Raw genomic sequence first — 13,462 nt, 5'->3', positions numbered from 1 at the left:
CAAAGGGATACATTTATTACAATTGACGAACCTACACTGGCACAACGTTCTCACACAAAGTCCATAGCTTGCATCACAGTTCACTGTGTGATATTGCACATTCTATGAGTTTGGACAGGTGCATATGTGTCCATCATTATCAGTTCAGTTCAGTTCAGTCACTCAGTCATGTCCAACTCTTTGTGACCCCATGGACTCCAGTGCACCAGGCCTCCCTGTCCAGCACCAACTCCCGGAGTTAACTCAAACTCATGTCCATAGCTTGACAGGGATTGCATTGAATCTAAAGATTGCTTTGGATAGTATACTCATTTTCACTATATTGATTCTTCCAATCCATGAACATGATATATTTCTCCATCTATTTTCATCGTCTTTGATTCCTTTCATCAGTGTATTATAGTTTTCTATATACAGGTCTTTTGTTTCTTTAGGTAGATTTATTCCTAAATATTTTATTATTTTCATCTCAATGATGAATGGAATTATTTCCTTAATTTCTCTTTCTGTTTTCTCATTACTATTGTATAGGAATGCAAGGGATTTATGTGTGTTAATTTTATATCCTGCAACTTTACTATATTCATTGATTAGCTCTAGTAATTTTCTGGTGGTGTCTTTAGGGTTTTCTATGTAGAGGATCATGTCATCTGCAAACAGTGAGAGTTTTACTTTTTCTTTTCCAATCTGGATTCCTTTTATTTCTTTTTCTTCTCTGATTGATGTGGCTAAAACTTCCAAAACTATGTTGAATAGTAGCAGTGGGAGTGGGTACCCTTGTCTTGTTCCTGACTTTAAGGGAAAGGCTTTCAATTTTTCACCATTGAGGATAATGTTTGCTGTGGGTTTATCATATATGATTTTTATTATGTTGAGGTATGTTCCTTCTATGCCTACTTTCCAGAGGGTTTTTATCATAAATGGATGTTGAATTTTGTCAAAGGCTTTCTCTGCATCTATTGAGATAATCATATGGTTTTTCATCTTTCAATTTGTTAATGTGGTGTGATCACATTGACTGATAATATTGAAGAATCCTTGCATCCCTGGGATAAAGCCCACTTGGTCATGATGCATGATCTTTTTAATATGTTGTTGGATTCTGTTTGCCTCTTGATGAAAGTGAAAGAGGAGAGTGAAAAGGTTGGCATGAAGCTCAACATTCAGAAAACGAAGATCATGACATCTGGTCCCATCACTTCATGGGAAATAGATGGGGAAACAGTGGAAACAGTGTCAGACTTTATTTTTTTTGGCTCCAAAATCACTGTGGATGCTGATTGCAGCCATGAAACTAAAAGACACTTACTCCTTGGAAGGAAAGTTATGACCAACCTTGATAGTATATTAAAAAGCAGAGACATTACTTTGCCAACAAAGGTCCGTTTAGTCAAGGGTATGGTTTTTCCCATGGTCATGTATGGATGTGAGAGTTGGACTGTGAAGAAAGCTGATCGCCGAAGAATTGATGCTTTTGAACTGTGGTGCTGGAGAAGACCCTTGAGAGTCCCTTGGACTTCAAGGAGATTCAACCAGTCCATTCTAAAGGAGATCGATCCTGGGTGTTCATTGGAAGGACTGATGCTAAAGCTGAAACTCCAATACTTTGGCCACCTCATGCGACGAGTTGACTCACTGGAAAAGACTCTGATGCTGGGAGGGATTGGGGGCAGAAGGAGAAGGGGATGACAGAGGATGGGATGGCTGGATGGCATCACCGACTCGATGGACATGAGTCTGAGTGAACTCCGGGAGTTGATGATGGACAGGGAGGCCTGGCGTGCTGCGATTCATGGGGTCGCAAAGAGTCAAACACAGCTGAGTGCCTGAACTGAACTGAACTGGATTCTGTTTGCTAGAATTTTGTTAAGGATTTTTGCATCTATGTTCATCAGTGATATTGACCGATAATTTTCTTTCTTGTGGCATCTTTGTCTGGTTTTGGTATTAGGGTGATGGTGGCCTCATAGAATGAGTTTGGCAGTTTATCTTCCTCTGCAGTTTTCCTAGAGAAGGAAATGGCAACCCACTCCAGTGTTCTTGCCTGGAGAATCCCAGGGACAGAGGAGCCTGGTGGTCTGCTGTCTATGGGGTCGCACAGAGTTGGACATGACTGAAGTGGCTCAGCAGCAGCAGCAGCAGTTTTCTGGAGAGTCTGAGTGGGCCGGGTGCTCGCTCTCCTCTAAATGTCCGGAGGGTTCAGCTGCGGAGCCTCCCGGTCCCGGGCCTTCGTTTGCAGGAAGACTTCTGATGACAGTCTTGCTTTCTGTGCTTGTGATGTGACCAGACGGACCTTTGTCGGCAAAGCACTGTCTCTGCGTTTCAATATGCTGTCTGGGTTGGTCATAGCTTTCCTTCCAAGGAGCCAGCATCTTTTAATTTCATGGCTAAAGTCACCGTCTACCGTCATTTTGGAGCTCAAAAAAATGAAGTCAACAACTGTTTCCACGGTTTCCCCATCTATTTGCCATGAAGAGATGGGACCAGATGCCATGAGTTTTCTGAATGTTGAGGTTTAAGCCAACTTTTTCACTCTCCTCTCTTACTTTCATCAAGAGGCTCTTTAGTTCTTCTTCACTTTCTGCCATAAGGGTGGTGTCTTCTGCATATCTGAGGTTATTGATATTTCTCCCAGCAATCTTGATTCCAGAAAATCTTGGACCGAAACACCATGCCAACATCAGATGGAAGAATCGGTTTCAGCCTATTGTTGGCTTCCCTGCTGGAATCAGACTGAAGCAGGCGTCTTGCTGAGCCCAGAGTCCTGCCAGCATCTTCCCTGCCACACCCTGCACGTCTCTTCTGCAAGCTGAGACTGTGACCTCCTTCAAACAGGGCTCCTGAATCCCTGCCTCAGGCTCTGCTTCTGGGGACTCAAGCTTTTCCAAAGACACAAGAAGCCACTGGTCCTGACCTGTTCCCATCACTCACCTCACTACTTGAATATCATCAAGAGAGTCACTGGAAAGAAGACCCAAAGACAGCCTCCTCAGGGAGTCGGTCAAGGCCCTCCTGAACCCGGCTCCCGCTTCATCATCCTGCCACTCCTTGCCCTTGACCTTTCAGAAAAGTCGGATTCCTCCTATTCCCTGTCCCACTCATTCGTCCTTTGCCAAGGCCAGCATACAGCCATGCCTGAGCTGACACACATGTGCACACACTTGCACAAACACATCCATGAACACACAGGCACATCTACAGATGCAAAGCCATGTACACAGGTGCACATATACATGCACAAGCCCAGGCTCACACATATATCACATACACCTACACATCCACACATGGAGAAACAAAACACCTACACATGCATGAATACATACAAATGTACACACGCATACATATACATACAAACACAAGTGCACACACACACACACACACTGCTGTTTCTTGCCTTCATGACTTTGTTCATGCTCCCTCCCCTTCCTGGAACACCTTGTCCCCATTGTGGATTAGCTAATCCTGTTCATACTTCCAGGCTACTATCAGAAGCCACCTCTTTCAGGAAGCCTCATTCTTTGGGTTAGATTTTCCTCTGTGCTCCTGGAGCAGCCTGAACTTATTTGTATCACACTGTGCTGTGCTGTGCTCAGTCGCTTCAGTTGTGTCCAACTCTTTGCAACTCCACGGACTGTAGCCTGCCAGGCTCCTCTGTCCATGGGATTCCCTAGACAAGAATACTGGAGTGGGTTGCCATACCCTCTTCCAGGGCATCTTCCCAACCCAGGGATCAAACCTAGGTCTCCTGAGTCTCCTGTATGATAGGCATATTCTTTACCCACTGAACCACCTGGGAAGCCCTCTATTTCTATCATAGCTCCTACCTAGTACAGTAGCATTTTCTGTCCATGTCCTGTTCTCTGGCCAGATTATGAACTCCCTGAGCTGCCTGAGGTCACAGACTGTTTTATTGATTCTCTAACACCATGTCTAGTATCTAGGAGACACTTGTGAAGAGCTTCCTGAATGAACTGGGAGAGAATTTCAAATGTAAAAGGATCCCAGGTATCTGAAAGAATGGCCAAAATTGACTCTTGTCACAGTGAAAGAGGCTTTCTTTTAAGTATATATAGAAAAAGTTCTTTCTAGAACAAAAGGTCTAGCATCTCCTTTGAGAGAATCACAGCATCTCACCAGGCAGAAGGAAATGGGAAACTGGTGGCCAGTTCCTAAAAGCAGAAACAAGTAGTGTCTGTGCTGGAAAGGGGGCAAGCCAAGCACAGCATGACAGCCCAGGAAGCATGTTTAGGGACCTGTGTGTGGTCCTGCTCCTCAGTGAGAGCTGCCAGATGCAGGAGACTCTGAATGCTGAGCCAAGGCCCTTACACCCCTCTCTCCGCCTGGACAAAGCATGCTGGGGACTCCCCTGCCTGAGTGGGGCGGGGGGGTCCACCCTACCTGTGTCAGCGAGAACCAGATGCTGTAATGATGGCTAACAACCCAAGCCAGCTCTCTGAGGTCTCCGTGCTAGAAGAATGGAGCTGGCTGTCCCCTAGAGCTGGAGTTTCCTCCCCGGACTCCAGCATCTCAGAGGGGCCTGAGGGCATGGATGAGCTACTTTTATTTACTTATATCAACTATTAACTGGGGCTTCCCTAGTGGCTCAGATGGTAGAGAATCTGCCTGCCATGCAGGAGACCCTGGTTCAGTCCCTGGGTTGGGAAGATCCCCTGGAGCAGGGCATGGCAATCCACTCCAGTATTCTTGCCTGGAGAGTTCCATGGACAGAGGAGCCTGGTGAGCTACAGTCCATGGGGTCGCAAAGAGGCGGACACGACTGAGCGACTAACACTACCTCACAACTAGGTGGGCAGACTGGGCCGCCGTGGCCAAGATGTAACAAGCGTGCAAGCTCAGTACCGCATCTTTCATTTATAAATTCCAGACACATGCTGTGTACTCTGCTGGCTCTCTGTCTAGCCCCTGCCCAGACCCCCTTCAAGGTGGCTGGAGGAAGCTGCTCCAACCCTATTTACCGGTCAGTCCATTGGATTGAATCTTTTCTCATTGTGTTATCAGAAAAGGGGATTTGAGAGACAGAGAGAGAGAGCCCATGGTAACCATGGTTACCAAGCATGAAGCCTGCACAGGGTCAGCTGCTTGAGACCTTGTTCCGTTGATACTCTTAGCTTGTGACAGTCTGTGGTCTCGGGAATGTGGTAGTTTTATAGGATTTTTCTTTCTTCCTTTGTGAGGCCCCACCTTCAATGTGATAAATCAGAAAATCGGGGAGCAGGCCCAGCCTTCCATGTCTCCACAAGCCTTTCAGTAGATTCTGACAGCTTTTCAACTGTGAGAACCGCTAGATTACAAATAACCATTCATAAGATCCCCACCACCTTCTGCCCATCAGAGGTTCATCATGTGCTTTGATGGTGACAGCCCTTGAAAAGGACACATGCTGCCAACGAAGAGAGCAGGAAAGGGAAGAAAAGTCATTCCATCATTTTCTTTCCAAGGCCAGCCACCTTCCTGCATATTAAGTAGATCAGACCAAAACATCAGCCCATTTTCTTCTAACTTAGTTGGATTAATCAAGATTCATGATCCATAAGGAGAGTAGATTTCAACATAAGAAATCTTATATAAAAAAGATAATAGACCATGATGAAGTGGAATTTATCCCAAGAATGCAGACTGGTTAACATTCAAAAACAATGTAATTCACTATATTATAAATAAACTAAGAGAAGACAAAACCATATGGTCATCTCAAAAGCTGCAGAAAATACATTTGACAAACTCCAACATCCAGGCCCAATAAAAACCCCTTAGGAGGGTAGGAGGAGAAAAGAACTTCCTTGACTTGAAAAAAAAGTGTAGAAACACACAGTGAACATCATACTTGATTGTGAAAGTCAGGATGCTTTAACCCTCAGATCAGGAACAAATCCAGGACGGCCACCCTCACAGTCCTTACTGACTGCAGTGCTGTTGCTGTTCAGTCGCTCAGTCATGTCCAACTCTTCACAACCCCATGGACTGCAGCACGCCAGGCTTGCCTGTCCCTCACCATCTCCTGGAATTTGCCCAAGTGCATGTCCATTGAATCGGTGATGCCATCCAACCATTTCATCTTCTGTCGCCCTCTTCTCCTGCCCGCAATCTTTCCCAGCATCAGGATCCTTTCCAGTGAGTCAGCTGTACTACATTGTACTAGAGATCTGTCTAGTCAAAGCTATGGTTTTTCCAATAGTCATGTATGACATGAGAGTTGGACCATTAAAGAAGGCTGAGCACTGAAGAATTGATGCTTTCAAACTGTGGTGCTGGAGAAGACTCTTGAGAGTCCCTTGGACTGCAAGGAGATCCAACAAGTCCATCCTAAAGGAAATCAACCATGAATATTCATTGGAAGGACTAATGCTGAAGCTGAAGTTCCAATACTTTGGCAACCTGATTCAAAGAGTCAACTCATTGGAAAAGATCTTGATGCTGGGAAAGATTGAAGACAAAAGGAGAAGGGGACAGCAGAGGATGAGATGGTTAGATAGCATGACCGACTCAATGGACATGGATCTGAGCAAACTCCAGGAGATAGTGGAGGACAGAGGAGCCTGAAGGGCTACAGTCCATGAGGTCGTAAAGAGTTGGATGCAACTTAGCGACTGAACAACAAGAGAAGGAAGAGAACGATATTTGGTGATCGACTAAATAACTGTGACACGTTCCCTGTCTAATCGGCTCCTGCCTCACTGTTTGGTCTTACAATGTGGGAGTCATTTATATATAGGCAGATAGTTGTTCCCTGTTCTGGAAGGCTGGAGAGGGCTCGGGCAGGAGCACTCATTTCTCCTTTGCCCACATGTGGTTGGGTTGCAGAAATGGATCTTAAATCCACCAGCTGGTTTCATGTCCTGGGTGTTTTTCTCTGTTGCTGACCTCCTACACATTTCAGTGATCTGACTTCCAGCAGAAATTGAACCAGCCTAAACCAAGAGCTTATTTTTACCTTCATGGGGGCATCTGCCCTAAGGCCAGGGCTCTGAGCCTCCCAAAGCACCACCGAAGTTGCTATTCTACAGCAGGACAGGTATAATTTGCTGCCTTTCTCAACAAACTGGCGACCCAGTCTGCAATCTTTAACACAGAGTACTCAGGGCTGATAATTAACTGTCTCTCACAGGTTACCTTGGTGAATAGTGTCTAATCACATCTAGACTGATAATTCCAACTGGCATGGGTGATCTGCCTTCTGTTTCTTGAACAAAAGCCCTTCTCTGGTTGGAATTTTGTAAGCAGGAGCAATGATTAATGTCTTCTATAATCCCTTTCATATACTGTCTGAGGAAGCTCTCTGCAGAAAACCTAAAGACACCTGCTATTATTAAAAAAACACTTCCCAGAATCTTGGCTCTAAAGGCAAATATGTATCATGCAAAGAAATTGAAAAGATTGAAGGCACGAGGAGAAGGGGACTACAGAGGACGAGATGGTTGGATGGCATCATGGACACGGTGGACATGAGTTTGAGCAAGCTCCGGGAGTTGCTGATGGAGAGGGAGGCCTGGCCTGCTGCAGCCCATGGGGTCGCAAAGAGTTAGACATGACCGAGCTACTGAACTGAAATGAAAATGTTTACAGTGGAGAAGATAAAAAGAGGTGTATGTCCTAACATCTCGATCAATTGGCATTATCAGCTCCTGTTACATATGGGTTGTCTCTAGATAGTCAGAGACTATCCAGCATCAGAGTTAATTTAAATAACTGGACTATTTTAATGGAAATTGTTCTAAGATGCACAGCATGGTTTCCTATCTAAAAAGAGGACAATGAACATAATTTAAAATTTTCTTGATGAATCACAGTTATTTAATCCAGTACATTCAATAAACACAATGTGTGTGTTTTTTTTATCAGCAGTATTTCTCCCGTTAGCTGGTTTTACCCAAGACCTCACTTGTTCTCACTTGCTGTGGGCTGGAAGTCTGAATGATCAAAGATTTTAGGATTGTATGTAAAGTAAAAGTCAATAAGGAATAAGTAGCAAAGTGCATGACTAACACCAAAGGTTTTTGAAACATTACTTCCTGTATCAAAATGCTTTTACTTGCACATTTGTGTTAGATTCTAAAGAGCTGAAATGTATAGAAGAAATACTGCCACCAGTTAAATGGAATATGGGGCTTCCCTTGCGGCTCAGCAGTAAAGAATCTGCCTGTCAATGCAGGAGACATGGCTTTGATCCCTGGGTGGGAAAGTAAATGACAACCCACTCCAGCATTCTTGCCTGGGAAATCCATGAACAGAGGAGGCTGATGGAAGACAGTCCATAGGGTCACAAAGAGTCGGACACAACTTAGTGACTAAACAGCAAAATAGAATATAGGGGCTATAACAAGCCTAATAATGTCCTAGAATTTTATTTTTTTAATTTCTATTGGAGTTTTGTTGACTTACAATGTTGTGTGAGTTTCTGCTGTACAGCAAAGTGAGCCAGTTATATATATACACACATATTTACTCTTTTTTAGATTCCTTTTCCAATAGGTCATTCAGTTCAGTTCAGTTCAGTTCAGTCGCTCAGTCGTGTCCAACTCTCCGAGACCTCATGAATCACAGCACACCAGGCCTCCCTGTCCATCACCAACTCCCGGAGCTCACTCAAACTCATGTCCACCGAGTCGGTGATGCCATCCAGCCATCTCATTCTCCGTCGTCCCCTTCTCCTCCCGCCCCCAACCTTTCCCAGCATCAGAGTCTTTTCCAGTGAGTCAACTCGTCGCATGAGGTGGCCAAAGTATTACAGTTTCAGCTTTAGCATCAGTCCTTCCAATGAACCCCCAGGATTGATCTCCTTTAAAATGGACTGGTTGGATCTCCTTGCAGTACAAGGGACTCTCAAGAGTCTTCTCCAACACAGTATTAACTAGAGTTCCTTGTGTTATTCAGGAGGTTCTTTGTCATCTATTTTATATATAGTAGTGTGTATATGTCAGTCTCAGTTTCCCAGTTTATGCCTCCCACCCACTCACCTTTGCCCAGTTCAGTTCAGTCGCTCAGTCATGTCCGACTCTCCGCAACCCCATGAATTACAGCACGCCAGGCCTCCCTGTCCATCACCAACTCCCGGCGTTCACTCAAACTCATGTCCATCGAGTCGGTGATGCCATCCAGCCATCTCATCCTCGGTCGTCCCCTTCTCCTCCTGCCCCCAACCTTTCCCAACATCAGAGTCTTTTCCAGTGAGTCAACTCGTTGCATGAGGTGGCCAAAGTATTGGAGTTTCAGCTTTAGCATCAGTCCTTCCAATGAACATCCAGGATCGATCTCCTTTAGAATGGACTGGTTGGATCTCCTTGCAGTCCAAGGGACTCTCAAGAGTCTTCTCCAACACCACAGTTCAAAAGCATCGATTCTTCGGCGATCAGCTTTCTTCACAGTCCAACTCTCACATCCATACATGACCACGGGAAAAACCATAGCCTTGACTACACGGACCTTTGTTGGCAAAGTAATGTCTCTGCTTTTTAATATATTATCAAGGTTGGTCATAACTTTCCTTCCAAGGAGTAAGCGTCTTTTAATTTCATGGCTGCAATCAGCATCTGCAGTGATTTTGGAGCCCCAAAAATAAAGCCTGACACTGTTTCCACTGTTTCCCCATCTATTTCCCATGAAGTGATGGGACCAGATGCCATGATCTTCGTTTTCTGAATGTTGAGCTTCAAGCCAACCTTTTCACTCTCCTCTTTCACTTTCATCAAGAGGCTTTTGAGTTCCTCTTCACTTTCTGCCATAAGGGTAGTGTCATCTGCATATCTGAGGTTATTGATATTTCTCCCGGCAATCTTGATTCCAGCTTGTGCTTCTTCCAGCCCAGCGTTCCTCATGATATACTCTGCATATAAGTTAAATAAGCAAGGTGACAATATACAGCCTTGATGCACTCCTTTTCCTATTTGGAACCAGTCTGTTGTTCCATGTCCAGTTCTGACTGTTGCTTCCTGACCTGCATACAGGTTTCTCAAGAGGCACGTCAGGTGGTCTGGTATTCCCATCTCTTTCAGAATTTTCCACAATTGATTGTGATCCACACAGTCAAGGGCTTTGGCATAGTCAATGAAGCAGAAATAGATGCTCTTCTGGAACTCTCTTGCTTTCTCCATGATCCAGCGGATGTTGGTAATTTGATCTCTGGTGCCTCTGCCTTTTCTAAAACCTGCTTGAACATCTGGGAGTTCACGGTTCACATATTGCTGAAGCCTGGCTTGGAGAATTTTGAGCATGACTTGACTAGCGTGGGAGATGAGTGCAACTGTGCGGTAGTTTGAGCATTCTTTGGCATTGCCTTATGCCTCCCACCCACTCACCTTTTGCCCACTGGTAGCCATATGTTTGTTTTCTACATCTGTGACTTTATTTCTGTTTTGTAAATAGTTTCATTTCTACCACTTTTTAAAAAAAGATTCCACATATAAGTGACATTGTATGATATTTGTCTTTGACTTACTTCACTCAGTATGACAATATCTAGGTTCATCCATGTCACTGCAAGTGGCATTATTTTGTTCTTTTCTATGGCCAAGGAATATTCCATTCTGGAGGAGGGCGTGGCAACCCAAACCAGTATTCTTGCCTGGAGAATCCCATGAGTAGAGGAGCCTCACGGGCTACAGTTCAGGGGGTCACAAAGAGCTGGACACAACTGAAGTGAGTTAGCACAGCACAATATTCCGTTGTATGCCATGTATTTTTTATCCATTCCTCTGTCATGAACATTTAGGCTGTTTTCATGTCCTGGTTACTGTAAATAGTGCTACAGTGAATACTGGAGTACATGCATCTTTTCAAATCGTGGTTTTTTCCTAGATAAATGCCCAGGAGTGGAATTGCTGGACCATGTGGTAGCTCTATTTTCAGTTTTTTAAGGAATCTTCATACTTTTCTCTATAGGGTCTATATTAATTTACATCCCTGTCCAACAGTGTAGGAAGGTTCCCTTTTCTCCACACCCTCTCCAGCATTTGTTTGTAACTCTTTTTATGGTGGCCATTCTGGCTGGTGTGAGATGAATCGGTAGTCACTGTGGTTTTGATTTGCAGTTCTCTGGTAATTAGTGATGTTGAGCATCTTTTCATGTGCCTCTTGGCCATCTGCCAGAGAAGGCAATGGCACCCACTCCAGTACTCTTGCCTGGAAAATCCCATGGATGGAGGAGCCTGGTAGGCTGCAGTCCATGGGGTCGCAAAGAGTCAGACACGACTGAGCGACTTCACTTTCATTTTTAACTTTCATGCATTGGAGATGAAAATGGCAACCCATTCCAGTGTTCTTGCCTGGAGAATCCCAGGGACGGCAGAGCCTGGTGGGTTGCCGTCTATGGGGTCTCACAAAGTCGGACACGACTGACGCAACTTAGCAGCAGCAGCAGCTTGGCCATCTGCATGTCTTCTCTGGAGAAATGTCTATTTAAGAACTTTCACTCATTTTTTGATTGGGTTGTTAATTTTTTTGATATTGAGATGCATGAGCTGTTTGTATATTTTGGAGATTTCCTTGTCAGTTGCTTCATCTGCAAATGTGTTCTCCCATTTTGTGAGTTGTCTTTTCATTTTGTTTATGGTTGCCTTGGCTGTGTCTCCTAGAATTTTCTAAGAAGAACGCTTTGCATACAGCAGTTTCTTTAATACTTGAGTCCTGAGGCAAGTAAGTGGTTCTTTAAAATTACACTTTCACTACTGAGTCTTAGAACCCTAACCCAAAGTCTATGTATCCATAGTTAGGAGAAGGAAACCAAAGCCCTGTAAATAATGAAATTTCACACACTTATTAAATGTAACAAGTTTGTGGAGACTCTCCTATACTTGGTATTGATTTGGGTCAATTTCTACACCTTTACTTTACGTCTATTGCATCTATATTCATTGTATTTTATAATTAGAATTTTAATGTTGGGAGGGGATGAAGCTAGGGTACCTTTTGAAACACCAGTTGAATTATACTTCACACATTAGATATAACTAAAATGAGAAGTTTATTTTATTATACTCTAATACCTTTCAGTTCAGTTCAGTTCAGTCACTCAGTCGTGTCCGACTCTTTGCGACCCCATGGACTGCAGCATGCCAGGCTTCCCTGTCCATCACCAACTCCCGGAGCCTACCCAAACTCATGTTCATTGAGTCGGTGATGCCATCCAACCATCTCATCCTCTGTCATCCACTTCTCCTCCTGTCTTCAATCTTTCCCAGTATCAGAGTCAGCTCTTCGCATCAGGTGGCCAAAGTATTGGAGTTTCAGCTTCGACATCAGCCCTTCCAGTGAACACCCAGGACTGATCTCCTTTAGGATGGACTGGCTGGATCTCCTTGCAGTCCAAGGGACTCTCAAGAGTCTTCTCCAACACCAAGTTTAAAAGCATCAATTCTTGGTCCAATACCTTGGTCTGTAACAATTTACATGATGACAAGATGATTCATTAACACCATACTCCTCAACTATAACTACCCCAGAGAAAGTGAAATTTATGCATAATGGCCAAACTATGGACCAAGGACAGTTACCTGTTGTTATAAATAAAGTTTTATTAGAACACAGGCTCACTCGTTGATTTACAGTTTATCCGTGATTATTTTTTCTCTACAGCAACAGAGTTGAACAATTAGAGCTGTTTTCACATTTATTAGGTAGGTAGGTAACTAGAGAGAAGGCAATGGCAAGCCACTCCAGTACTCTTGCCTTGAAAATCCCATGGATGGAGGAGCCTGGTCGGCTGCAGTCCGTGGGGTCGCTAAGGGTCAGACATGACTGAGCAACTTTACTTTCACTTTTCACTTTCACACATTGGAGAAGGAAATGGCAGCCCACTTCAGTGATCTTGCTTGGAGAATCCCAGGGACAGGGGAGCCTGGTGGGCTTCCGTCTATGGGATCACACAGAGTCAGACACGACTGAAGTGACTTAGCAGTAGCAGGTAACTAGAAGTGAAATTGCTGTAAGTGTATGATTTACTGTTAAGGAAACTGTGACCTGTTTTCTAAAATGATTGCACCATTTCACACTTCCACCAGTAATATATGAGAGTTCCAAATGTTCCACATCACCAACACTTGGTATGCTGAGTCTTTTTAATTTTAGTTACTTATCTCTTTGAGATTTTAAATTACTTCCTTAATGACCAAGGATGGCCACACACATTCATGTTCTTGTTGGTATTTGCATATATTCTTTTTATAATTTATCCTTATGAAGGGTAATTGCTTTGCAATATTGTGTTGGTTTCTGCCAGATATCAACATGAATCAATCAATCTGCAAACATTCTTTTGTGAAGCATGTGATCGAAGTTGTCCTCCTTTTCTTTTGTACTTGGATCCATGTGTCTTACTACTGAGTTTTAAACATTTTGTACTTATTCTTTAATAAATTCTCTTCTCAGATTTATGTTTGAAACTTGCCTTTTAATTTATAATGATTTCATTTATCAAAATTGCTGGGAGAAATATCAAAACTTCAGATCT

Source organism: Moschus berezovskii, chromosome 1 (assembly GCF_049115385.1).
Source record: "Moschus berezovskii isolate FMDL1 chromosome 1, NW_MosBer_1.0, whole genome shotgun sequence".
NCBI classification, from domain to species: domain Eukaryota; kingdom Metazoa; phylum Chordata; class Mammalia; order Artiodactyla; family Moschidae; genus Moschus; species Moschus berezovskii.
The sequence above is the reverse complement of the archived record's forward strand: the minus strand, read 5'-3'. Positions refer to the sequence as shown.